Source organism: Phyllobates terribilis, unplaced genomic scaffold (genome assembly GCF_046119375.1).
Source record: "Phyllobates terribilis strain yellow unplaced genomic scaffold, ASM4611937v1 Scaffold_4__5_contigs__length_816908805, whole genome shotgun sequence".
NCBI lineage: Eukaryota > Metazoa > Chordata > Amphibia > Anura > Dendrobatidae > Phyllobates > Phyllobates terribilis.
In genome coordinates, this window is record NW_027362764.1 from 570,017,256 (window position 1) to 570,044,705 (window position 27,450).

Here is a 27,450-nt window from a genome sequence, read left to right on the forward strand (position 1 = left end):
CTTTTACTAATGGTAATGTGTGAGACTGTGATCCCAGCTATCTTCAGGTCAATTGACCAGGTCTTCCCGAGTAGTTCTGGGCTGATTCCTGACCTTTCTCAGAATCATCCTTACCACACGAGGCAAGATCTTGCATGGAGCCCCAGACCGAGGGAGTTTGTCAGTCATCTTGTGTTTGTTCTATTTTCTAATAATTGTGCCAACAGTTGTTGGCTTCTCACCAAGCTGCTTTCCTATTGTCCTGTAACCTATCCCAGCCTTGTGCAGGTGTTCAATTTTGTCCCTGGTGTCCTTAGACAGCTCTTTGGTCTTGGCCATGGTGCAGAAGTTGGAGTGTGAGTGATTGAGTGTGTGGACAGGTGCCTTTAATACAGGTAACAAGTTCAAACAGGTACAATTAATACAGGTAATCAGTGCAGAGTTGGAGGGCTTCTTAAAAAAAGCTTGCAGGTCTGTGAGCACCAGAATTATTGCTGGTTGGTAAGTGATCAAATACGTATTTCAAGCAATAAAATGCAATTTAATTATTTAAAAATCATACAATGTGATTTTCTGGTTTTTATTTTTAGATTCTGTCTCTCTCAGTTGAAGTGTACCTATGATAAAAAATTACAGACCTCTCTATTCTTTGTAGGTGGGAAAACTTGCAAAATCAGCAGTGTATCAAATACTTATTTTCCCCACTGTACAAGGTGTGAACAATGATGTTCTACAGTATCTGAAACACAGTACTGTATAATATACACTGTAGCTACTAAGGAGGCTCTTTTTCAAAGAGGGATAGCTGTCATTAGCTTGAGACAGAAAACAGCTGCCGGAAGATATATAGTAATGGCATGGTTATAGAGGTCAATGTATCTTTGTACATAAATATGAAATCAGAATAAACCTTTCCCGTTTTAGGTCAATTAGGATTACCATAATTTGTAATAGTTTTTTTGACAACATCTGAGTTAATTAAAAATTATCATCATATGGGCAGTTCAGAATTGTTTAAAGGCATAGTAATCTTAGTGTATGGAAACTTTTGACTTTGCAGTAAGTAATAACAATGCCTTAAAATACAGATTCTCAAAAATTTGACACAAATACAATTCACATCAAGACAATTCGGTCATCTCTGCATACTAGTCATCATTTTCTCTCCTGCTTACATTCATGGATTTTGACTTTATCTTTATTAGCTCCTTCAGAAAGATCTTGCCAGCCGCTTAGGAGTCAACGGTAACATCAGAAAGCACAGTTTTTTTCAGCGTATCGACTGGGTCTCCATGGAAGCCCTGAAACTGTCTCCACCACACGTCCCTGTAGTAAGTATACAAGCAGATATTGTTCCAATAACTCACACAATATATTTTGCAGAATCTACTTATTTTTTAAGAGCAGATAATTACTGGTGACAATAACACTGGATAGGTAACACCATCCAGAGTTGCTGCTCCATAGATACTGGTCTGGCCTTGTTGATTTGGATATTTGGATTCTGATTTTTGGATTGTACACAACTGACCATCTAGTGTAGATTTCAACATTCTCCAGTGGGACTGTTGGTGTTACTTTGTTGGTTTCTTAGCATCATAAACTTTATGTCTATTCTTTCACTACTTTTTAATCTGCATAACTGGTTTTAAATGGAGACTGGGATAAAAAGTCATATTTCTAATTTTATAATTCCTTTTTTTATTTATAGCCCTCTGAGCCTCACCATCATCTAAACCATTCCATCTGGACAAATTAGAAGCAGCAGAGATCAGAGCACTTAGTGGACCAGGCTTTGTTCGAGGGATTTTCATTTGTCAACTTGGAAACACTTAACCAGACACCAACTCCATAGTCATCAGAGCGAGCTGTCCACCTGAGCCTCCATAATACTGAAAAACAGAAGACTGAACATCACTTGAGCAAACACTGCAAGAATGAAGGTGACCATGGAGACTTCGAGGGACCCCAAAATGAAGACAGAGAATGACGAGGCCAGCAGATCCACCTATGAGCTAGCGGTAAGTATCAGCGTCAAAATATCTGCGCTTTATTACAATCATAGGCATGTGCCAAATATTTTACACTGACCAGTAATAGGATTTCCTTCTGCTCATGGCAGCTCCAATTTTTGGTGATGTCTTGGTCATTGAGAAAATACCAAGATGCGTAATGGCCGGCTATTAAGGGGTGGAGAGGCCAGATTTTTTTTTTTTAATAACATCTTGCAAATGCCTATGTTAAATTTACCATTGCCAGTAGTTGGATTTCCTCATACTTATGACAGTGCTGTCATAGTACTGGGGAAAAAGGTGAGAGAAGGCCAGCTATTAAGGAGTGGAGGAGGCTCGATTGTTTTATAGGGAAACATTTGCCCTTGGAGACCGTAAGATCCAAATGCAGGGCCGCCATCAGGGCATTACTGCCATTACTGGTGTATGGGGCCTAGTGAGCAGAAGCAAAGAGGGGGGGCTCTGACTGGGTGAGATACGCTCTACAGTCTGCGCTGAGGCAGCACAGCTGAACCACTGTATAAATGGCCTGGCAAACTGCGTGGCACACTGGGGCCCGGATTAATTACTTTGTCTGCAGACCTTTGTATAGATCACTCTCCCATGCAATTCAGTTTGGTCCCCTCCAGTCCATTGTTTGTATGGCCCATGTGGCTGCTGTAAAACGTTTGTCTAAAAAGCTCTCTGAATCCTGTTCGGCAGGAGATACACAGCAACACTGGTGGCACAACACAGGTCGCAGCCAGCATTGCCGAGTTGCCGGGATCCCATAGTAATGAATAGGATCGCTGCGGCAGTCGCAAGAAAACCCACATGGCTGGACTTCTTGCAACTCAGCTCAGGTAAGGCCAGTTTTACTCTAGCGCTACGATCCAGCGCTGGCTTCTATAGCATAAGTTGCAAGCAAAAATTGTGTACCTAGACCCAGAAATTTGTACCATCATAAATCTGGCTCTCAAAAACAAAATGATAAAAGGGATCGTGATGAAGAAGAAGAAAGGCTTAAAAAGAAAAATGTTCTATTTCAGTTCTTTCAAAAGCCACAAACCTCCAAGGGAGGTGATGTTGACACTTGTGAACCCCCTCAGAAGCAAGTTTCTCATCAAATCCTAGAGCATACTGCTTCATCCAGTGAAGTGGCTGTCTCTTCAAGCATTTCTACGGTAATGGAAGAAGAGGATTCAACTATGCCAACTTGTGCAGTAACAGAAGAATCTGCGGAAACATGGTCTAATACCATGTCACCAAAGAGTCCTTCTCACAAAATGCTCCCTCCCACTGTTTTTAAAGAGATGGAAGAAAAGCCAATGCCTTCATGTTCCATTTTAGAACATGTGTATGAAGAACCATCTTGCTGCTAGAGTGCATAGTCTCTTTCTCCAAAGGAATGCACTCATAAAGCATTAGAAGATGAAGAAATCAATTGGAAAGACCCAGCAATGTGGACAGATGTCCTCATGAATAAGGAATGGAAGAAGATTTTTCTTTCAGGGCTTTCTAATGAAGAAGAATTGAAGTATATGGTACAATCTCTGCCTAAGGATGTTGATGACCATTCCTTTAGTGACTTTCTACTATATGCCAAGTCATCTAATGGGCGTGAAATTTTTTTATTGGATTAGCTAAAATGGAGCCCAATTAGGAAGGCAATGTATTGTGTAACGTGCATGGCATTTTTTGATGATCAGAGAATCAAGACTGGGAGCATCCTTTGTCGGAATCCTTTGGTTTCCAAATGGCATTGTCTGTACCTCAAGTTCACAGAGCATGAACATAGTGCACAGCACAGGAAGCACTATTGGATTTATAGAACCCTCCAAAAGGCCCTAGGTGGCCATGGTGTTGACTTTGAGATGCAAAGAAGTTTAGCGAAGGAAGCGGAGAAGCTTGAGGCTCTTCTAGAAAGACTTTTGGATGTGACACTGAATTTAGCTTCACGCAACATGGCTTTCAGGGGAAAATCGCAGAGAATTGGAGACCTACATAATGGCAATTTTCTAGGAACCTTGGAAATCTTGATACGATATGACAGTGTACTAAAAGAGTATCTAGAAATGGTCAAGGTTACTCAAGAAAAGGGAAAAAAATCCAGCTCATTATCTATCTTGTGCAACACAAAATACATTTATAGATATTTGTGGAAAACATGTCCTGGATGCCATACCTTCAGAAAGGAAAGAAGCTATTTATTTTCGGTTATTTGTGATGCTACTCTAGATGTCTTGCGCATTGAAGAGTTATAGTTTTAAGGTATGTCTTCAGAGATCTCCAAACAGGAATTTGGCATGTGCAAGAAAGGTTTTTGGAATTTTTCATTTTTTTCCAGACAATAGGAGAACAAATTGCGAACATGATTATATCAAGAGTGAATGAGCATGATATTGACCTTAAAGACTGCAGAGGCCAGGGATATGATAATGGAGCAAACATGTCTGGTAGGATTAAAGGTGTAAGGTGCCAAAATTGTAGAGAAATCTCCAAAAGCACTCTTTTGTCCTTGTGCTGCCCTTTTTTTAAACCTCACAAGTATTCATGCTGCTGCAAGCTGCCCTTAAATGAAGACTGTTTTTGGAAGCTGTAAGGTGGCAGCCGGACACATAGTTGAAGGGAGGTATGTACCACGGGCGTGGTTGTCCTCTGTGATGTAAACCTGGAGTAATGCTCTAGTACACATAGTACTAAGAGATTTGTTAGGGTATCTGGGCCAGGTTTATGGGCAGCCAGAGAGATGGGCGGGTCTGGCTGCCAACGTACCCCACCCCTGGGTAAGGTTCACATTGTAAAATGGGGCCTGTTTGTCTCAAATATGGTCCATATGTGGATGTTGCTACACCTCCAGTGGGGATACCTGCATGAACTGAGAAGTTGTCACGCCAGGTGTGAGTGCAACACAGATGGGAAAGGGAAAAAGAGCCCAGACACTAGGGAAAGGGGGAAGAGGTGACCTCCTAATCTGGACTAGAGTCACCCTGTCTCCCCCTAACCTCCCTATACCGCCTCTGCAGCTGTCGCCGATCACGTGCCTCGCTCTACTATCCCTGGTGTAAGGCTATAGCTAGGGGTGGAAGGAGATGAGCACTAGTCAACCTCCGCTAGCACTCTAAAGACAAAAGGGGAAGACAACACAGGGGAATAAGAACTTAGCTTTAGAAGAAACTCCAACAGGGCACACGGCCTAAAGACTCCAGAGAGGACGTAATGCTGCTTCAGCCATGTTCCAAGTAGAAATGAGTATAACCGGTGACGCCCACCTGAAGAGATCAGGTATATATACACCCAGACCAGAGGGAGGTAGTCGCTGAGTCTTAAAGACAGCCTCCTATCTAGGCAGCTGTCTGCATTGCCAAATGTGGAGATCTCCTGCCAACCACTGCAGGACCACTGTCGGTCACCTCTGACACACCCGTGACAGAAGTGTCTCAAACTGAACAGGCAAACCCGCAGCTAAATGTACTTATTCTATATCCTCTGTTTTCTACCTTTGTGCCTGGAAAGGGCTGCATTTACATTTTCTTGTGGTGTGGTTTATGTGGAGTGGAATAAAACAGCCGGACTTGTAAATAGAAACAGTTCCTGTGATACCTCATCCCGCACCCAAGTGAGTAGCATTGTCACAAAACATAAACTGGCTTCAAATTCTGTTTAGCAACAGCCCTGAGGGGTGGAGCACCTTGCTTGATGTAGTTGGAAGGTCTTTGTGTAGCGTCGGCGTCCCTGTCTCCTGCTAGGCAGGGACGCTGTTCCCCTCACCTCTCCGCTCTGTGCCCGGCGTCTTCCTCCCGCTCTGCTGGCAGCGCGCGCTGCTTCCCGGCCACGGTGCTTAGGGCGCGCGCGCTCCCCCTCTCTTAAAGGGGCCGCGCGCGCCGTCCTAAGGAGTCCCCGGCCAATGGCCGGAGGACTTCACCATATATAAGGCACCTCCTCCAAAATGGAGGTGCCCGAGCAATGTTGTTGCAAAGCCTTCACTCTGCTTCAGCCCTCAGGTCCCGTTACCAGTTACCTGCCAGTCACCTGCCAGATTCCTGCCTGTTACCTGCCAGTCACCTGCCAGATTCCTGCCTGTTACCTGCCAGTCACCTGCCAGATTCCTGCTTGATACCTGCCAGATATCCATTTACCTGCTTGCAAGCCTGCGGTCCGACGGTCTGCCTTCCGACACCTGTCAGTCTGTCTATGGACCAGCCTGCCCGCTCACCTGGGAGCGCTCATCTGCTACCTGCCTGCTAGCCTACCTGGAGGCTCCGCCGTCACTTGCCGTGACCACCTGCCTGTCCAGAGACTCTTGTCTGGTCACCTGGGAGCGCTCATCTGCTACCTGCCTGCTAGCCTACCTGGAGGCTCCGCCGTCACTTGCCGTGACCACCTGCCTGTCCAGAGACTCTTGTCTGCTCACCTGGGAGCGCTCATCTGCTACCTGCCTGCTAGCCTACCTGGAGGCTCCGCCGTCACTTGCCGTGACCACCTGCCTGTCCAGAGACTCTCGCCCGCTCATCTGGGAGCGCTCACCAGTCACCTGCCTGCTGTCCTTCTACCCAGAGACTGTCCCTGTCACTTGCCGTGAGTACCCGTCCTTCTACCCAGAGACTGTCCCTGTCACTTGCCGTGACTACCTGCCCTTCTACCCAGAGACTGACCCTGTCACTTGCCGTGACTACCTGCCCTTCTACCCAGAGACTGTCCCTGTCACTTGCCGTGACTACCTGCCCGTCTTCCCTGGGAGCCACCCGCTTCCTTACAAGGACCGCCCCCTTGTATAGTTGCTCAGAGGTTCCGCCTCCCAGACCCGTTACAGTTTGCTCGGGTCATGGAATCCGGTGGCACCCAAGCTCCCTCGCTCTCGGACCTATGTCATGAACTGTCCCGTCAGAGGTCCCAACAGGAGTCCATCCTGAGTCACCTGCGGAGTGTCAACTCTCGCCTGGACACTCTGTCTGCTCCACCAGCAACCACCGCTAGTGTCATGACTCGCAACCCGGCAGCGCCGCTGCCCACCAATACCATGGTATCCTGTCCGGACCCCGGTTTTCTGCACCTCCTCGTTTCGGAGGTGACTCCGCTCAAGCTCGGGGCTTCATAAACCAGTGCACCCTGCACTTTGAACTCTTGTCCCACCAGTTTATCTCCGACCGGTCCAAAGTAGCCTTTATCATGTCCCACCTCACGGGGGAGGCTCTGGCTTGGCTAAATCCTCTGTGGGAGAGAGGAGATCCCCTGGTGTCCGACCTGCCAGCCTTTCTCACGGCTTTCCGGAAAGTCTTCGACGAACCCAGACGGAAGACCTCATCCGCATCGTCTCTGCTACACCTCCGTCAAGGAGATCTCACCGTGGGCCAATATGCCATACGGTTCCGTACCCTTGCTTCGGAGCTGGCCTGGGATAACGACACTCTGGTGTCTGTCTTCTGGGAGGGTCTGTCCGGCCGTATTAAAGATGAACTCGCCGGTCGGGACATTCCTACCACTCTCGACGACTTAATAACACTTGCCACCCGGATTGACATCCGATTCCAGGAGCGCGCCAAAGAGGTCACCCGTGAGAGGAGGTTTCCACGTCTAGCCCCCACCTTCCAGAAACCCGTCACTCCCTCTGTTACTCCCCAGGCACACTCACCTGAGCCTATGCAGGTCGACCAGACCAAGATGGTCAAAACCCGTCAAGACTTACGCCGTGCCGAGGGGAGCTGCTTCTACTGTGGCAGTAAGGAGCACCGGATCCGTTCCTGCCCAGAGAGGTCGGGAAACGCCTGTGTCTAGGATCGCTCAGAGAGGTCGCCCTAGACAAAAGTAAACCCTCTCCATCTCTGATGCTGTCAGTCTCTATCACCTGCGGAGAGAACCGCTATTTCTAACTGGCTCAACTTGACTCAGGAGCTGCTGGAAATCTCATTTCTCAGTCTCTGGTAGAGAAATACCGCATTCCCACCAAACCTCTGGCCGTACCTTTATCTGTCGCGGATGGGGGCCTCTTACCACATCCCATCCAACTCATCACCGAATCCATAACTCTGCAGGTGGGAATGCTGCATTCTGAGAGCATCTCCTTTCATGTTCTGCCTGGACTCTCTCACGCACTCTTGTTAGGCCTACCTTGGCTCCAGAAACATGCACCCGTGCTTGACTGGCAGACCGGAGAAGTCCTTCGCTGGGGACAGGACTGCCATAGGACTTGTCTAGTTCCCGTTCATCCTGCTCGTCCTTCTCCTACCCCAGTCAGTCTACCCGGTCTACCGGTTCCCTATTGGTCTTATGCGGATGTCTTCAATAAAAAAGAAGCAGAGACATTACCCCCTCATAGACCATACGATTGTCCAATCGACCTGATACCCGGCTCTACTCCTCCCCGTGGGCGTATCTACCCTTTGTCCGCAGCGGAGACCCGGTCCATGTCAGAATATATTGAGGATAATCTGGCCCGGGGATTTATCCGGAAATCTACCTCCCCGGCGGGAGCAGGCTTCTTCTTCGTCAAAAAGAAGGACGGCTCACTCCGTCCATGTATAGATTATAGAGGCCTTAACCAGATTACAGTGAAGAATAAATACCCCCTCCCGCTCATTCCTGAATTATTTGACCGCCTGAGGGGGGCTAGAATCTTCACCAAACTGGATCTCCGTGGGGCGTATAACCTGGTCCGTATCCGTCAGGGGGATGAGTGGAAGACGGCATTCAACACCCGGGAAGGCCACTATGAGTACCTTGTAATGCCCTTCGGTCTCTGTAACGCTCCTGCCGTCTTTCAAGAGTTGGTCAATGACATCTTCCGTGACATTCTCTACTCCTGCGTGGTGGTGTACCTGGACGACATCTTGGTCTTCTCTCCAGACCTTCCTACTCACCGGAGGGATGTTCGTCAGGTCCTGCTCAGGCTCAGGCAGAACCACCTCTACGCTAAATATGAGAAGTGCATCTTTGAGCAGACCTCTCTTCCATTTCTGGGCTACATAATCTCTCAGACCGGCCTACAAATGGATCCTGAGAAACTGTCTGCCATCCAGAAGTGGCCCCGACCAGAGGGGTTGAAGGCTATTCAGCGGTTCCTGGGCTTCGCCAACTATTACCGCCTCTTCATACCGCACTTCTCTTCCCGGACTGCCCCTATCTCTGCGCTCACCCGTAAGGGTACTAATCCCAGAAGATGGCCGCCCGAAGCTGAGAAGGCCTTTCTTTCCTTAAAACAGGCCTTCTCCTCCGCCCCGGTGCTGCATCGTCCAGACGGCAACAAACAATTCTTCCTAGAAGTTGACGCTTCCTCCTCCGGAGCCGGGGCGGTACTTACCCAAAAGTCATCTTCCGGAAGAATGGTAACCTGCGGTTTTTTCTCCAAACTCTTCTCCTCTTCTGAGCGCAACTATTCTATTGGAGACCGAGAATTGTTAGCCATTAAGCTGGCACTGGAGGAGTGGCGTTACCTGCTCAAGGGGGCTCTTCACCCGGTAATAATTTACACGGACCACAAGAACTTGGCTTACCTTCAGAGCGCCCAGAGACTTAACCCGCGCCAAGCCCGGTGGTCCTTGTTTTTTGCCCGCTTTGATTTTGTTCTTCATTTTCGCCCGGCAGACAAAAACATCAAAGCTGACGCCTTGTCCCGATCCTTCCTGGTATCTGATCTAGAGGAGGAACCTAAGCACATCATTGATCCCGCCAGAGTAATGCAAGTGGCTCCCGTGAATCTAAATCGTCTCCCTCCCGGTAAGACGTTCGTAACTGTACCTGATCGGAAGAAGGTCCTACACTGGGGTCACTCGTCTAAGCTAGCTGGCCACGCCGGTCAGAAAAAGACACTCCAGCTCATTACCCGGCATTACTGGTGGCCTACCCTGCACAAGGATGTAATAGACTTTGTTTCTGCCTGTGTGTCCTGCGCCCGCAACAAAGTTCCGAGACACCTGCCAGCCGGTCGCCTTCTTCCTCTTCCAGTACCTGCTGCCCCATGGCAGCATATTGCTATGGACTTTATAACGGATCTTCCTGTCTCTGCCAGTTGTACGGTCATTTGGGTCGTCGCTGATCGCTTCTCCAAGATGGCACACTTCATTCCCCTGCCGGGTCTCCCGTCTGCACCCGAACTGGCTAAAGACTTTATCCGCCACATCTTCCGTCTCCATGGCCTGCCCCTCCACATCGTGTCAGATCGTGGGGTTCAGTTCACCTCACGCTTCTGGAGAGCCACATGTAAGTTGCTTGACGTCACTCTGGACTTCTCCTCCGCTTACCATCCACAGTCCAATGGTCAAGTGGAGCGGATCAATCAGAACCTGACCAGTTACCTCCGGCACTTCGTTAATGCCCACCATTCGGACTGGATGGATCTCCTACCATGGGCCGAGTTCTCTTACAATAATCACGAGAGCGAATCTTCCTCCAAATCCCCGTTTTTTGTAGTCTTCGGTCAGCATCCTCGGATCCCATTTCCCGTCTCCACCTCGGTGGACAATCCGGCTGCGGAATCTCTCGTTCGCGAATTCTCCTCCATTTGGGAGAGTACCCGATCCGCACTCCTTCAGTCGTCCGAACGGATGAAAAAACACGCTGACAAGAAACGCCTGGATCCTCCACAATTCCGTCCTGGAGATAAAGTCTGGCTCTCGTCCAAATATGTCCGGCTCAAGATTCCCTCCTACAAGTTAGGGCCTCGGTTCATCGGCCCACTGGAAGTTATCAAACAGATCAACCCGGTGGCCTATAAATTAAAACTCCCGGCCAATTTACGGATCCCTAACTCCTTCCATGTATCTCTCCTCAAACCCGTGGTACTTAACTCTTTTTCCAAGTCTACAGGTACGCCTCCTGCTCCGGTTTCCGCTGAGAACGAGTTTGAGGTAGAGAACATTCTGGCCACCAAAAGGGTAAGAGTAAAAACCTTTTTTCTGGTAGATTGGAAGGGGTTTGGTCCTGAGGAGAGAACGTGGGAGCCCCGGGAGAACATCCATGCCCCTCTCATCCTTGATAAATTTCTCTCTGGCCTAAAAAAGGGGGGGCCTAAAGGGGGGGGTACTGTAGCGTCGGCGTCCCTGCCTCCTGCTAGGCAGGGACGCTGTTCCCCTCACCTCTCCGCTCTGTGCCCGGCGTCTTCCTCCCGCTCTGCTGGCAGCGCGCGCTGCTTCCCGGCCACGGTGCTTAGGGCGCGTGCGCTCCCCCTCTCTTAAAGGGGCCGCGCGCGCCGTCCTAAGGAGTCCCCGGCCAATGGCCGGAGGACTTCACCATATATAAGGCACCTCCTCCAAAATGGAGATGCCCGAGCAATGTTGTTGCAAAGCCTTCACTCTGCTTCAGCCCTCAGGTCCCGTTACCAGTTACCTGCCAGTCACCTGCCAGATTCCTGCCTGTTACCTGCCAGTCACCTGCCAGATTCCTGCTTGTTACCTGCCAGTCACCTGCCAGATTCCTGCTTGATACCTGCCAGATATCCGTTTACCTGCTTGCAAGCCTGCGGTCCGACGGTCTGCCTTCCGACACCTGTCAGTCTGTCTATGGACCAGCCTGCCCGCTCACCTGGGAGCGCTCATCTGCTACCTGCCTGCTAGCCTACCTGGAGGCTCCGCCGTCACTTGCCGTGACCACCTGCCTGTCCAGAGACTCTTGTCTGCTCACCTGGGAGCGCTCATCTGCTACCTGCCTGCTAGCCTACCTGGAGGCTCCGCCGTCACTTGCCGTGACCACCTGCCTGTCCAGAGACTCTTGTCTGCTCACCTGGGAGCGCTCATCTGCTACCTGCCTGCTAGCCTACCTGGAGGCTCCGCCGTCACTTGCCGTGACCACCTGCCTGTCCAGAGACTCTTGTCTGCTCACCTGGGAGCGCTCATCTGCTACCTGCCTGCTAGCCTACCTGGAGGCTCCGCCGTCACTTGCCGTGACCACCTGCCTGTCCAGAGACTCTTGTCTGCTCACCTGGGAGCGCTCATCTGCTACCTGCCTGCTAGCCTACCTGGAGGCTCCGCCGTCACTTGCCGTGACCACCTGCCTGTCCAGAGACTCTCGACCGCTCATCTGGGAGCGCTCACCAGTCACCTGCCTGCTGTCCTTCTACCCAGTGACTGTCTCTGTCACTTGCCGTGAGTACCCGTCCTTCTACCCAGAGACTGTCCCTGTCACTTGCCGTGACTACCTGCCCTTCTACCCAGAGACTGACCCTGTCACTTGCCGTGACTACCTGCCCTTCTACCCAGAGACTGTCCCTGTCACTTGCCGTGACTACCTGCCCGTCTTCCCTGGGAGCCACCCGCTTCCTTACAAGGACCGCCCCCTTGTATAGTTGCTCAGAGGTTCCGCCTCCCAGACCCGTTACAGTTTGCTCGGGTCATGGAATCCGGTGGCACCCAAGCTCCCTCGCTCTCGGACCTATGTCATGAACTGTCCCGTCAGAGGTCCCAACAGGAGTCCATCCTGAGTCACCTGCGGAGTGTCAACTCTCGCCTGGACACTCTGTCTGCTCCACCAGCAACCACCGCTAGTGTCATGACTCGCAACCCGGCAGCGCCGCTGCCCACCAATACCATGGTATCCTGTCCGGACCCCGGTTTTCTGCACCTCCTCGTTTCGGAGGTGACTCCGCTCAAGCTCGGGGCTTCATAAACCAGTGCACCCTGCACTTTGAACTCTTGTCCCACCAGTTTATCTCCGACCGGTCCAAAGTAGCCTTTATCATGTCCCACCTCACGGGGGAGGCTCTGGCTTGGCTAAATCCTCTGTGGGAGAGAGGAGATCCCCTGGTGTCCGACCTGCCAGCCTTTCTCACGGCTTTCCGGAAAGTCTTCGACGAACCCAGACGGAAGACCTCATCCGCATCGTCTCTGCTACACCTCCGTCAAGGAGATCTCACCGTGGGCCAATATGCCATACGGTTCCGTACCCTTGCTTCGGAGCTGGCCTGGGATAACGACACTCTGGTGTCTGTCTTCTGGGAGGGTCTGTCCGGCCGTATTAAAGATGAACTCGCCGGTCGGGACATTCCTACCACTCTCGACGACTTAATAACACTTGCCACCCGGATTGACATCCGATTCCAGGAGCGCGCCAAAGAGGTCACCCGTGAGAGGAGGTTTCCACGTCTAGCCCCCACCTTCCAGAAACCCGTCACTCCCTCTGTTACTCCCCAGGCACACTCACCTGAGCCTATGCAGGTCGACCAGACCAAGATGGTCAAAACCCGTCAAGACTTACGCCGTGCCGAGGGGAGCTGCTTCTACTGTGGCAGTAAGGAGCACCGGATCCGTTCCTGCCCAGAGAGGTCGGGAAACGCCTGTGTCTAGGATCGCTCAGAGAGGTCGCCCTAGACAAAAGTAAACCCTCTCCATCTCTGATGCTGTCAGTCTCTATCACCTGCGGAGAGAACCGCTATTTCTAACTGGCTCAACTTGACTCAGGAGCTGCTGGAAATCTCATTTCTCAGTCTCTGGTAGAGAAATACCGCATTCCCACCAAACCTCTGGCCGTACCTTTATCTGTCGCGGATGGGGGCCTCTTACCACATCCCATCCAACTCATCACCGAATCCATAACTCTGCAGGTGGGAATGCTGCATTCTGAGAGCATCTCCTTTCATGTTCTGCCTGGACTCTCTCACGCACTCTTGTTAGGCCTACCTTGGCTCCAGAAACATGCACCCGTGCTTGACTGGCAGACCGGAGAAGTCCTTCGCTGGGGACAGGACTGCCATAGGACTTGTCTAGTTCCCGTTCATCCTGCTCGTCCTTCTCCTACCCCAGTCAGTCTACCCGGTCTACCGGTTCCCTATTGGTCTTATGCGGATGTCTTCAATAAAAAAGAAGCAGAGACATTACCCCCTCATAGACCATACGATTGTCCAATCGACCTGATACCCGGCTCTACTCCTCCCCGTGGGCGTATCTACCCTTTGTCCGCAGCGGAGACCCGGTCCATGTCAGAATATATTGAGGAGAATCTGGCCCGGGGATTTATCCGGAAATCTACCTCCCCGGCGGGAGCAGGCTTCTTCTTCGTCAAAAAGAAGGACGGCTCACTCCGTCCATGTATAGATTATAGAGGCCTTAACCAGATTACAGTGAAGAATAAATACCCCCTCCCGCTCATTCCTGAATTATTTGACCGCCTGAGGGGGGCTAGAATCTTCACCAAACTGGATCTCCGTGGGGCGTATAACCTGGTCCGTATCCGTCAGGGGGATGAGTGGAAGACGGCATTCAACACCCGGGAAGGCCACTATGAGTACCTTGTAATGCCCTTCGGTCTCTGTAACGCTCCTGCCGTCTTTCAAGAGTTGGTCAATGACATCTTCCGTGACATTCTCTACTCCTGCGAGGTGGTGTACCTGGACGACATCTTGGTCTTCTCTCCAGACCTTCCTACTCACCGGAGGGATGTTCGTCAGGTCCTGCTCAGGCTCAGGCAGAACCACCTCTACGCTAAATATGAGAAGTGCATCTTTGAGCAGACCTCTCTTCCATTTCTGGGCTACATAATCTCTCAGACCGGCCTACAAATGGATCCTGAGAAACTGTCTGCCATCCAGAAGTGGCCCCGACCAGAGGGGTTGAAGGCTATTCAGCGGTTCCTGGGCTTCGCCAACTATTACCGCCTCTTCATACCGCACTTCTCTTCCCGGACTGCCCCTATCTCTGCGCTCACCCGTAAGGGTACTAATCCCAGAAGATGGCCGCCCGAAGCTGAGAAGGCCTTTCTTTCCTTAAAACAGGCCTTCTCCTCCGCCCCGGTGCTGCATCGTCCAGACGGCAACAAACAATTCTTCCTAGAAGTTGACGCTTCCTCCTCCGGAGCCGGGGCGGTACTTACCCAAAAGTCATCTTCCGGAAGAATGGTAACCTGCGGTTTTTTCTCCAAACTCTTCTCCTCTTCTGAGCGCAACTATTCTATTGGAGACCGAGAATTGTTAGCCATTAAGCTGGCACTGGAGGAGTGGCGTTACCTGCTCAAGGGGGCTCTTCACCCGGTAATAATTTACACGGACCACAAGAACTTGGCTTACCTTCAGAGCGCCCAGAGACTTAACCCGCGCCAAGCCCGGTGGTCCTTGTTTTTTGCCCGCTTTGATTTTGTTCTTCATTTTCGCCCGGCAGACAAAAACATCAAAGCTGACGCCTTGTCCCGATCCTTCCTGGTATCTGATCTAGAGGAGGAACCTAAGCACATCATTGATCCCGCCAGAGTAATGCAAGTGGCTCCCGTGAATCTAAATCGTCTCCCTCCCGGTAAGACGTTCGTAACTGTACCTGATCGGAAGAAGGTCCTACACTGGGGTCACTCGTCTAAGCTAGCTGGCCACGCCGGTCAGAAAAAGACACTCCAGCTCATTACCCGGCATTACTGGTGGCCTACCCTGCACAAGGATGTAATAGACTTTGTTTCTGCCTGTGTGTCCTGCGCCCGCAACAAAGTTCCGAGACACCTGCCAGCCGGTCGCCTTCTTCCTCTTCCAGTACCTGCTGCCCCATGGCAGCATATTGCTATGGACTTTATAACGGATCTTCCTGTCTCTGCCAGTTGTACGGTCATTTGGGTCGTCGCTGATCGCTTCTCCAAGATGGCACACTTCATTCCCCTGCCGGGTCTCCCGTCTGCACCCGAACTGGCTAAAGACTTTATCCGCCACATCTTCCGTCTCCATGGCCTGCCCCTCCACATCGTGTCAGATCGTGGGGTTCAGTTCACCTCACGCTTCTGGAGAGCCACATGTAAGTTGCTTGACGTCACTCTGGACTTCTCCTCCGCTTACCATCCACAGTCCAATGGTCAAGTGGAGCGGATCAATCAGAACCTGACCAGTTACCTCCGGCACTTCGTTAATGCCCACCATTCGGACTGGATGGATCTCCTACCATGGGCCGAGTTCTCTTACAATAATCACGAGAGCGAATCTTCCTCCAAATCCCCGTTTTTTGTAGTCTTCGGTCAGCATCCTCGGATCCCATTTCCCGTCTCCACCTCGGTGGACAATCCGGCTGCGGAATCTCTCGTTCGCGAATTCTCCTCCATTTGGGAGAGTACCCGATCCGCACTCCTTCAGTCGTCCGAACGGATGAAAAAACACGCTGACAAGAAACGCCTGGATCCTCCACAATTCCGTCCTGGAGATAAAGTCTGGCTCTCGTCCAAATATGTCCGGCTCAAGATTCCCTCCTACAAGTTAGGGCCTCGGTTCATCGGCCCACTGGAAGTTATCAAACAGATCAACCCGGTGGCCTATAAATTAAAACTCCCGGCCAATTTACGGATCCCTAACTCCTTCCATGTATCTCTCCTCAAACCCGTGGTACTTAACTCTTTTTCCAAGTCTACAGGTACGCCTCCTGCTCCGGTTTCCGCTGAGAACGAGTTTGAGGTAGAGAACATTCTGGCCACCAAAAGGGTAAGAGTAAAAACCTTTTTTCTGGTAGATTGGAAGGGGTTTGGTCCTGAGGAGAGAACGTGGGAGCCCCGGGAGAACATCCATGCCCCTCTCATCCTTGATAAATTTCTCTCTGGCCTAAAAAAGGGGGGGCCTAAAGGGGGGGGTACTGTAGCGTCGGCGTCCCTGCCTCCTGCTAGGCAGGGACGCTGTTCCCCTCACCTCTCCGCTCTGTGCCCGGCGTCTTCCTCCCGCTCTGCTGGCAGCGCGCGCTGCTTCCCGGCCACGGTGCTTAGGGCGCGCGCGCGTGCGCTCCCCCTCTCTTAAAGGGGCCGCGCGCGCCGTCCTAAGGAGTCCCCGGCCAATGGCCGGAGGACTTCACCATATATAAGGCACCTCCTCCAAAATGGAGATGCCCGAGCAATGTTGTTGCAAAGCCTTCACTCTGCTTCAGCCCTCAGGTCCCGTTACCAGTTACCTGCCAGTCACCTGCCAGATTCCTGCCTGTTACCTGCCAGTCACCTGCCAGATTCCTGCTTGTTACCTGCCAGTCACCTGCCAGATTCCTGCTTGATACCTGCCAGATATCCGTTTACCTGCTTGCAAGCCTGCGGTCCGACGGTCTGCCTTCCGACACCTGTCAGTCTGTCTATGGACCAGCCTGCCCGCTCACCTGGGAGCGCTCATCTGCTACCTGCCTGCTAGCCTACCTGGAGGCTCCGCCGTCACTTGCCGTGACCACCTGCCTGTCCAGAGACTCTTGTCTGCTCACCTGGGAGCGCTCATCTGCTACCTGCCTGCTAGCCTACCTGGAGGCTCCGCCGTCACTTGCCGTGACCACCTGCCTGTCCAGAGACTCTTGTCTGCTCACCTGGGAGCGCTCATCTGCTACCTGCCTGCTAGCCTACCTGGAGGCTCCGCCGTCACTTGCCGTGACCACCTGCCTGTCCAGAGACTCTCGACCGCTCATCTGGGAGCGCTCACCAGTCACCTGCCTGCTGTCCTTCTACCCAGTGACTGTCTCTGTCACTTGCCGTGAGTACCCGTCCTTCTACCCAGAGACTGTCCCTGTCACTTGCCGTGACTACCTGCCCTTCTACCCAGAGACTGACCCTGTCACTTGCCGTGACTACCTGCCCTTCTACCCAGAGACTGTCCCTGTCACTTGCCGTGACTACCTGCCCATCTTCCCTGGGAGCCACCCGCTTCCTTACAAGGATCGCCCCCTTGTATAGTTGCTCAGAGGTTCCGCCTCCCAGACCCGTTACACTTTGCATGGTCTAAGTGACACCCGTTGGAGCTCAAGAATAGAGGCTGTACGTCCCAATGCTTAAAAGCTGGCAAGCATTTTGAAGGCTCTTGATAAAGTTCTTTCTTATGGAAAACTTATAAATGATGCACATTCAGAAGCTGAAGGTCTCTTTGGCTATTTTTCATCTTTCAGGGGAGTGGTTTTAGTGCCTTTTTGAATAAAAGTTCTTACCAGTTTTGAGGAGAGAAACAAAATACTACAATCGAGATCTGTCTCTTGGAAGTTGAAGCTGCCAACATTAAAGCTTTCTCAGAAGAGATTAAATTACTCCAGGAAAAGTGGCCCACTCTGCTTTCTGAAGCTAGTTTTGTAGCAGATTGCATGGGTATTCCAAAGGACCTATTGAATGCTCAACCAAAGAAAATCAAAGCATCATGAAGCTGCAAATCCTAAAGAGCGCGTCAAAGCTAATGTCTTTCTTGTGGCAATTGACACTATAATTTCTGATCTTCACCAGTGCTTCAGATCAATGGAAGATGTCTGCAAGTTGTTTGCACCAATTGTTATGATGAGGACAACTGGTGAATAAAATCTGGTGGCATCCACTGAAAAATTGATCTCTACATACCTTGAAGTTCTCACATCATTGTTACTCTCTGAGCTGCAACATCTTTGAAAATTAATGAAGCTACATTACAGAAAACATGGGTCCACTGGTTTTGCTAAACGCCATCTACAAATTTGAGCTTCTAGAAATATTTGGAGAGGTGTGTATTGCACTCAGAATTTTTATCACACTACCACTTTCATTAGCAGAAGGAGAGAGAGCAGTTAGCAAACTCTCATTGGCCAAGAACTATTTGCGTTCTACAATGATGGAGCAATGGTTGAACAGCCTAGCCCTTCTATCAATTGAACATGAGCTCGCCAGATGCCTGAATTTTAAAGACCTGATTTAGGATTTTGCTAACCAGAAGGTAAGAAGACTGCCTGTTCCTACATGTAAATTTGAAGTTCACATCTTCTACAATGTAGCCAGTTTTACATTAGTGTATTATTCCCACATATTTTCCCCTGTATTATGGATGAGTGTCCTAGCCTGACTGGGGGTTTATTGACCCAAAGTCATAGCATTAGAGAGATGTAACAGATCAGTTAATAATGTTTTAGTTGTGGGACCTGAACTTGACTGACCCAGCGATGTACTATCAGTACCAAGATGGGAATACCCATTTAATATTAGAGCTCAGTTCTTAGGACAGTGTGCGCTGCTGTTTGTTGTTCTTAGATTTATGGGAATACGTCTTTATTATAATGATTCAGTTCCTTAAATCATGTGCAATACTGTTTGTTGTTTTTATATTATGTTTTTCTAACCTAGCAAAATGACCTTATTTTCATTGTATTTATTGGTTATACCTGTTGTCTTTGGGTTTTTTTGTTTGGTTTGTTTATCTTCTGTTTGTTCTGTTACTGGCACTATAATTTTGCACTTCACATAAATGACCAAAGGATTTAACTAAATGACTTTATAAATGATAGATTTATTTAGCGAAACATTTAGTGGGAATGTGTTACGAAGCTTTTATGTTAAGGGAATTGACCACTCTCTGGTTATTGTTAACCAATGGGTTTGTGAAATGATTAAAAGGCACTTAGTACTGAAATTCAACATAGCCTATATTTATTTTTCCAATATTTCATATTTAGTGCCGAAATTAAAGAAAATCTATATTAGTAAGTGCCTTATTATAATCTCAAGCACATTGGTCAACAATAACCAGAAAATGACCAATATTTTGAATCATAGTTTAAAGTTTTGGAAGAATTTACTTTAAAGCTTATGTCACCTCTTATATCATAAAATAATTAATAAACAGGAATAGACTGACACATCCAGAAGAGATCCCTTTTCAGCAGTCACCTCAATATCATAGAAAGCATAGGGCTTGCTCTCACTTGCGATTAAATCGGATGAATGCAATCCGATAAAAAATCGGATTGCATTCGTACCAATTTAATCCTATGATGGTGCGCTCAGTGACAGTTTTTTTCCATCTCCGATCGGATTGCGATCGGACTGAAAAAAAATTGCAGTATGCTGCAATTGCATGCGGGATTCGGATCGCACGCACCCAAATAAGCCTATGGGTGCGTGTGAAATATTGCACTGCACTCGGATATCACATGAGTGCAGTGTGATTCCCGCTGATGCCAGCAACAGAGGAGAAATTACTTTCTTCATCCCCTTCACAACTGTGCTGCGATCTTCTTTGTGCGAGAGGATCGGATCACAGACCACTGACACTCGGCTCCCGCTCGCAGCAGAGCAGGAGCCGAGTCATTAGCGTATCGCATTGGATGCCATACACTAGTGGGACCCCGGCTCTACAATGAGAGATAACAGAATCCTCCATTCACAGTAGGTCACAGTTCACCTCTTCCCCCTTCCTGCACAATGACATCAGCATGTTACTAAACATGAAAACATATATAGAAAAGTCTCCAAAGGAAATAAAGAGTCCCCTATAATGTCTTGTGATAAATATACATGCATATGTCCAATGTCCATACCTCCAAACAGGCAAGAGAGCAGCTTCCATAAATGTACAGAAAGCAGAATACAATAATCTGCAATCAGAAATACGGATTATAAAAAATTATCACAATTTGGTTTCTATTATTTAAAACAATGTATGTGACACATTCCCTTAAAGAAAAATAAATAGACATATGCCTAAAAAGTGTATTAGATATTTTAAGAAATTCTTAATAGGTTAGATTAGAGTAGGGCCCTGCCAAAAGAGTCTACCTTATCGTGGTGGCAGGCTTAAAAAATCTTTTGGGCAAAACAAAAGAGCCTAAGCAGAGTCTCAAGGGGTCCGAAAATTTTGCCGGTATGTGGCTCTGAAATTTCTGGTGACAGCCCTATCCAGATGTAAGTGGAAAGAGCAGCAGTCTGAACAAGCATATTTCATTAAGAAGACCCTGAAGATGTCAATGCCAGAAGATTCACCTATGAGCTGGTGGCAAGTATAGGCGCCATAGGATATCTTCCTGCTCATGGCCGCCCCAATATTGATGCTGCCTTACGCAAGGAGGAAATAACAAGGTGTGTGATGGCCGGCTATTAAGGGTTGGACGAGGCCGATTTGTCTTTTTAAATAACATCTTTCACATGTCTGTGATAAATTTACTATTACTGGTAGTTGGGTTTTCTCATACTTATGGCAGTGCTGTCTTAGGACTGGGGAAAAAGGTGAGAGATGGCTGGCTATTAAAGAATGGAGGAGGCCAGATTCCTTTTTTTTAAACATTGTTACTAACAGTTTAGCATATTCCTATAATAATTCTTCCATTATTAGTCATTGCATTTCCTTAAATTTATGGCACTGCTTTAATAACACAGAAATCCGCAACAGGTCGGATCATCCGTATGTATGAAATTCATGTTCCCACCTGCATGCAGTGTCAGACAGCAGGTCAGGAGTCCACAAAAGTGTGCAAGAAAACTCGCACCCCTCAGATTAGCTCCAGTAGATGTTGATCAGTCTTCTAATCATCCAGTTCACCAATAGTCCCACTCCCTTGAGTCTGTTTCAAGCAAGAAAAGATCATTAAAAGCAAAGTATAAAAAGAATCAGTGACATTATAACCCCAATTAATTCTATAAAAAAGTTTATACATCATTAATAAATTACGTACTTCATTTACATGTGGTCACATAATACTCAAGGACACATACAAACGAAATATACAATACAGATAGAAATCATCCAGCGCTCACACCGGCGCATGTGTCAGTCATGCAATGTCCTGGGTATCCAGCTCTGACACCGACACATGTGTCAGTCATGCAATGCCCTGGGTATCCAGCTCTGACACCGACGCATGTGTCAGTCATTCAGTGTCCCAGGCGTCCAGCTCTCACACCGGCACATGTGTCAGTCATGCAGTGTCCTGAGCGTCCAGCTCTCCACCGGCACATGTGTCAGTCATGCAGTGTCCTGGGCATCCAGCTCTGACACCGGCGCATGTGTCAGTCATTCAGTGTCCCAGGCGTCCAGCTCTCACACCGGCACATGTGTCAGTCATGCAGTGTCCTGAGCGTCCAGCTCTCCACCGGCACATGTGTCAGTCATGCAGTGTCCTGGGCATCCAGCTCTGACACCGGCGCATGTGTCAGTCATGCAGTGTCCCAGGCATCCAGCTCTCACACCGGCGCATATGTCAGTCATGCAATGTCGCGGGCATCCAGCTCTCACACCGGCGCATGTGTCAGTCATGCAGTGTCCTGGGCATCCAGCTCTGACACCGGCGCATGTGTCAGTCATGCAATGTCCCGGGCGTCCAACTCTCACACCGGCGCATATGTCAGTAATGCAATGTCTCAGGCATCCAGCTCTCACACCGGTGCATGTGTCAGTAATGCAGTGTCCCGAGCGTCCAGCTCTCACAACGGCGTATGTGTCAGTCAGGCAATGTCCCGGGCGTCCAGCTCTGACACCAACGCATGTGTCAGTCATTCAATGTCCCAGGTGTCCAGCTCTTACACCGGCACATGTGTCAGTCATGCATTGTCCCGGGTGCTCAGCTCTCATACCAGCGCATGTGTCAGTCATTCAATGAGCACCCGCAGTATTATTCTACCGTCCTCACTGCCCAGCAACTAACTCTGTCCTCTTGCTTTTCCTAGACATTGGGGCAAACTATTCTCCCATGGTGATGCCCTGTCTTCCCAAAACACTTGAAATAAAAGGTTTTCACATTTAAATATTCTATTTTAGCCAACGCTACAAGAAAATCCTCAGAAATGAAGGTGGCCATGAAGACCTGGACAATAGAGGAGCCAGCAGATCCCCCTATAAGCTGGTGATAAGTATAGGCGCCATAATATATGCCCTGTATTCTAATCATAGGTATGTGCCAAATATTGTACACTGACTGGTAATAGGATTTCCTCCTGCTCATGGCAGCTCCAGCTTTTGGTGATGTCTTGGGCAAAGAGAAAATAATAGGGTAAGAGATGGCTGGTTATTGGCTAGAGGAGGCCGAATTTTTTTTTCTAACTAACATCTAACACATGACTATGATAAATTTAGTATTACCCTTAGTTGGTTTTCCTAATATTTATAACAGTACTGTCATGTTACTGGGGAAAAGATGAGAGATGGATTTTTTCTTTGTCCTCTTATATTATTATTAACGTCTTAGTATATTATTACAATAATTCTACTATTAATAATCATTAGAGGATAGCTTTAGTCACAGATCCCACAAGACACATACAGTATATGCATTTTAGCAGTCACTTTTTCCGATAACTGATATGGACAGCAGCAAAGTATACAATAAAATTATTAGTACAGTTGGCTTACCAGGAAGGGACAGTATTAAATCCACAGTTGTCTATAGAAGAGACCTGGGGCGCATCCATCATTTACAATGTTTCTCTTTAACCCCTTAACGCTATATGACATAGATATCCATCATGGGTATATGTCACTTTCTGCTCCATGACGCAGGAGCAGACACAGACAGAAGACTTCTGCTGAGCAAGAATAATATATAGGCCCTGTGAAGACTAATAGCTCATCCTAGTGTATAATTTCACCTGCTTTGGAGCTGGATGTTGGGCCCCTTATCTCTTGGGCCCCTGTGTGGCTGCACAGGTTGCACCAATGGTATATCTGCCCCTGCCATGACGGATATGTGCGTCATACTGATCACACAGGCGACTTCTTTACTGATGCAATCAGCAACAGGAGCCCGACTGATACACACAGCCGAGGTCCTCCTGTAACTACTAGGAGCGGCGTTCTCCACAATCCCGGAAGTTTGACCTCTCACATCCTGTTGTCAGTAGTGACAGCAGCACATGAGGAGTTTGACAAGAGAGCGCACTCCCTCTGTCAGCCCATCGCCAACCCCACAATGGTATATGTTGCTATGGCAACCAAAGGCCTGACAAAAGTATTCTGAGTCTGCTATTTACTATAGGTTACCAGATCCCATCGGAAGTGGGGCCCCATAGGCTACCTGACAGGAAAAGTTAACAAAATAGTGCTGTATATTACTAACGCAATCATAGGATCATATTTTCAAGTCCCCTTGGTGGATTAATAAATATTGTAAAAAATGTAAAAAAAAATGTTTTAACCCCTTAAGCCCCGGAGCATTTTCCATTTTTGCATTTTCGTTTTTTGCTCCCCTTGCTCCTAGAGTCATAGTGTTTTTATTTTTTGGACAATATGGCCATGTGAGGGCTTATTTTTTGCGGGACGAGTTGTACTTTTCAACGCCATTACTAGTTTTACCATATCCTGTACGGGAAAACGGGAAAAAAATTCCAAGTGCGGTAAAATTGCAAAAAAAGTGCAATGCCACAGTTGTTTTTTATTTATTTTTTTTACCACGTTCACTGAATGCTAAAACTGACCTGCCCTTCTTATTCTACAGGTCATTACGAGTTCATAGACACCAAACATGTATAGGTTCTTTTATATTTAAGTGGTGAAAAAAAATTCCAAAATTTGGTAAAAAAAAAAAATAAAAAAATAGCGCCATTTTCTAAGACCCGTAGCGTCTCCATTTTTCGTGATCTGGGGCTGGTTGATGGCTTATTTTTTGCGCACCGGGCAAACGTTTTTATTGATAACATTTGGGGTAGATCCGATGTTTTGATCGCCCGTTATTGCATTTTATTGCAATTTTGCGGCGACCAAAAAACGTAATTCTGGCGTTTAGAATTTTTTACTCGTTACGCCGTTTACCGATCGGATTAATTCTTTTTTTATATTGATAGATCGGGCGATTCTGAATGCGGCGATACCAAATATGTGTATGTGGGCTTTTTTTTAATTATATTTTATTTTGAATGGGGCGAAAGGGGGGTGATTTAAACTTTTATATTTTTTTATTTTTTTTTATTTTTTTAAAAACTTTTTTTTTTTACTTTTTGCTTGCTTCTATAGTCTCCATAGGAGACTAGAAGCAGCAACTATCCGATCGCCTCTGCTACATACAGGGGACGAGCAGGTCCCCTGCATGCAGCAGAAATGGTCCTGTGCTATGAGCGCCCAGCATGAGGTAGGAGCTGAGACACCGATTTCAGCGATGTATCATTTATTTGGCTATGGGCTATGGACTATTTTTTCCACACAGTAATGGTTTTATCACCAGGAAATTATCACTGCCTGGACCTCAGTGCATGAGATCCCTGGTCCGACCACGCCCCTCCTCTGATAATCAGCTCAATATCAACAAACAATGTACATAGAAAGCTGTGGTGTGGGCGAGGGCAGCTTTATGAGCTCTGTTTCATGCTACATCTAAAAACTCTCATTGTATCACAATGGCTGCACCCACTAAACTAAATGATACAGCTTTGGAATCAGGGTCTCTATTCCTACATTATGCTGCTCTGAGATAAGGTAGCAAAAACCTGGCGACAGATTCCCTTTAAGTGTTTAAAAAAAGGAAAAACACCCTCCCCAAAATCCCAGTTTTCCCAATAAAAAAATGGGCAATCAGGGAAAACATAAGAGTACCTTCAAAATGACACATATTTTGTATCACAAAATCTGTAATGACATGTTCTATAAAACTTTATCATTATTTATCCTATGTGGTGAATATTGACAAAAAATGTATTAAAAAACAACTCCATAATTGCTGTTTTTTTGTTAAAGAGTGATTACTGTATTTTTCCGATTATAAGATGCACATTTTTTCCTCCAATTTTGGGAGGAAAATGGGGTTGCATCTTATAATGCAAAGGGGGGGGCAGCGGGGGTGGAGCGGGGTCACAGGAGGCAAGGTCAATGCTTCTGGAGGCCAGTAACGGCGGCAAGAGAGGGGCAATACTGTGGGCCCTGGGTTCTCTTAAGATGTCGAAGTCGGTGAATGGAGTCCCCTCTCCCAATGATTCCCCTTCAGTGGGCTTTGGAAAAATGGTCCCCAGAGGCGGTGCATGTGTAGACTGAGATCACGGGAGATGAAATCTCAGAAGATGAGATCTCAGGAGATGATCTTGTCTCCCGAGATCTCAATCTGCACTTGCGCCACCTCTCGGCCATTTTCATGAATCCCATCATAGGGAAATCATTGAAAAAGGGGACTCTGCTCATCGGTGCAAACACCTTATGAGAGCCCAGGGCATGCAGCATCGCTGCACTCCTGCCGCCGCCGGCCTACTGAAACAACGATCTTTCCACCTGTGACCCCGCTTCCACACTGCAGCCCCCTGGTAATCTACCGTTAAAACGGACTATAAGACGCCCCACTATTTTAGTTTACGTTTTTTTAAATTCCTATTTTCCTATGTTCCGATTGGGTTTTATAATCCGCAAGATATGGTATGTTGTGCAAAAGAAGTAAAATGCAAAAAATGATATACATTAGATATCACTGTAATCATATTCACCCGTACTATAAAACCAATCCATTAGTTATCCCATATGACACACACTGTAAGAAAAAAAAAACAATACCAGAATAGCTGGATTTTATTCATCCAGCTTCATAAAAATGAAATAAAAAATTATCGAAAAGTTGTATTTACCCCAAAATAGTGAAAACTACAGTTTGTACCACAAAAAATAAGCCCTATTAAACTGAGTAGTGAACAATGTTTAAAAACAAATCTAGAACTGATGGGTTCTTTTTACTTTTCACCTACCAAAAATTGTAATAGAATGTAATCAAAAAGTCGTATCTACCAGAAAATGGTACACTTGAAAAACATATCTTGTCATGCAAAATATAAGCTTCATACAGCTCCATTTATATAGTATAGTACACAAAATATGTATTTTTGTCTGAGACCTCTATAGAATAAAGCGCAACCTGCAGTTGGAAAAGAATGTATTGACGCATGACTCGCCCCCTGGGCCGTGGGGCACTCGGAACCGGGCAATAGGGAGACGATGGGGGTAGTAGTGGCGACCCGGTCCCGTGGCTCAGGGTGGTCAGACCAGTGGCAGTCTTTTAGATGTTTTAGATAATGTGCGACTACGCCACCCGTGTATTGCGGTTATTAGGAACCGCCACTGCAGGGCAGACCGCTGGGGCCGATGATGTATGCAGCTGGGATGGTGTGACTCCCCACGGGAAGAGTGCAGCCCCAGGGCAGTGTAGTGGATGGTGGGAGTGATGGTGGTGAGAGTCCCAGTGTCGTTAGTGCTGGAGGAGCGAAAGAGCACACAGACAACGTACTGCAGTCCAATGTCTTTTACTCACAGTTCAGGTACTCCGGGTCACTTCTGTACAGGTAGTGACCGCCCGAGCCGTGCTGCGTCCACCAGGTGAGGGGCTCGGTCAACTCCCAGGCAGCTCAGGAATACGGCACAGGACCCCCTTCTTTCCTTTCTCTGGCCTGCCTCACCAGTGACCCACTTTTGTCCAGCTGCCGCGGACTTGTGCGGGTAAACGTGGGCCCCGTTCTCCGCTGTCCTATATGGTGCCTTCCTAGCAGGTTTGATGAGGTGTCGCACCAATAAATGATCACGACGTCCGGTCTTTGGCTGAGGGTAGTTTCTCCTCCACCAACTTGGGATCCGGCACCCTTAATCTGCCTGACCCTTCACCCTGTATTCTCGTGGGTTCTTAGGGTCCCTTCCACCTTCTTGTTCCTGAGCCCTTCTGTTTCTCTGTCTCTTCTTCTCCTTTTCTGTTCCTTCCTGTTCCTTTCTGTTCCTTTCTCATGGAGCTGGGATGAGACGTAATCACAGCTCCCTTTCACCTCCTCTCTCTCTCTCTTCCACTCTCTCTTCCTCGGCCTCTCTCTAGGCCCGCTCCTGAGTGGAGCTCCTACAGAGCCTCCACTCCCGGTCTTCTCCTCTCACTGACTGAACAGACTGAACTGAACTCCTGATCTAAGA

At 48.2% G+C, this 27,450-nt stretch overlaps 1 long non-coding RNA gene across 3 annotated transcripts in view; it reads right to left on the reverse strand.

Moving 5' to 3' along the window:
- Nucleotides 1-838: 838 nt before the first annotated feature.
- Nucleotides 839-27,450, reverse strand: part of LOC141264422 (uncharacterized) — a 31,475-nt gene continuing 4,863 nt past the window's right edge. For 2 of the 3 annotated variants that reach the window (XR_012319930.1, XR_012319929.1), the window contains 2 exons: nucleotides 21,029-21,163; nucleotides 839-1,305 (listed from right to left, as the gene is read on the reverse strand). This is a non-coding gene — a long non-coding RNA (uncharacterized lncRNA). Of the gene's footprint in view, nucleotides 1,306-20,143; nucleotides 20,201-21,028; nucleotides 21,164-27,450 lie in introns of all 3 variants that reach the window. The other variant, XR_012319931.1, reaches the window with a different exon arrangement.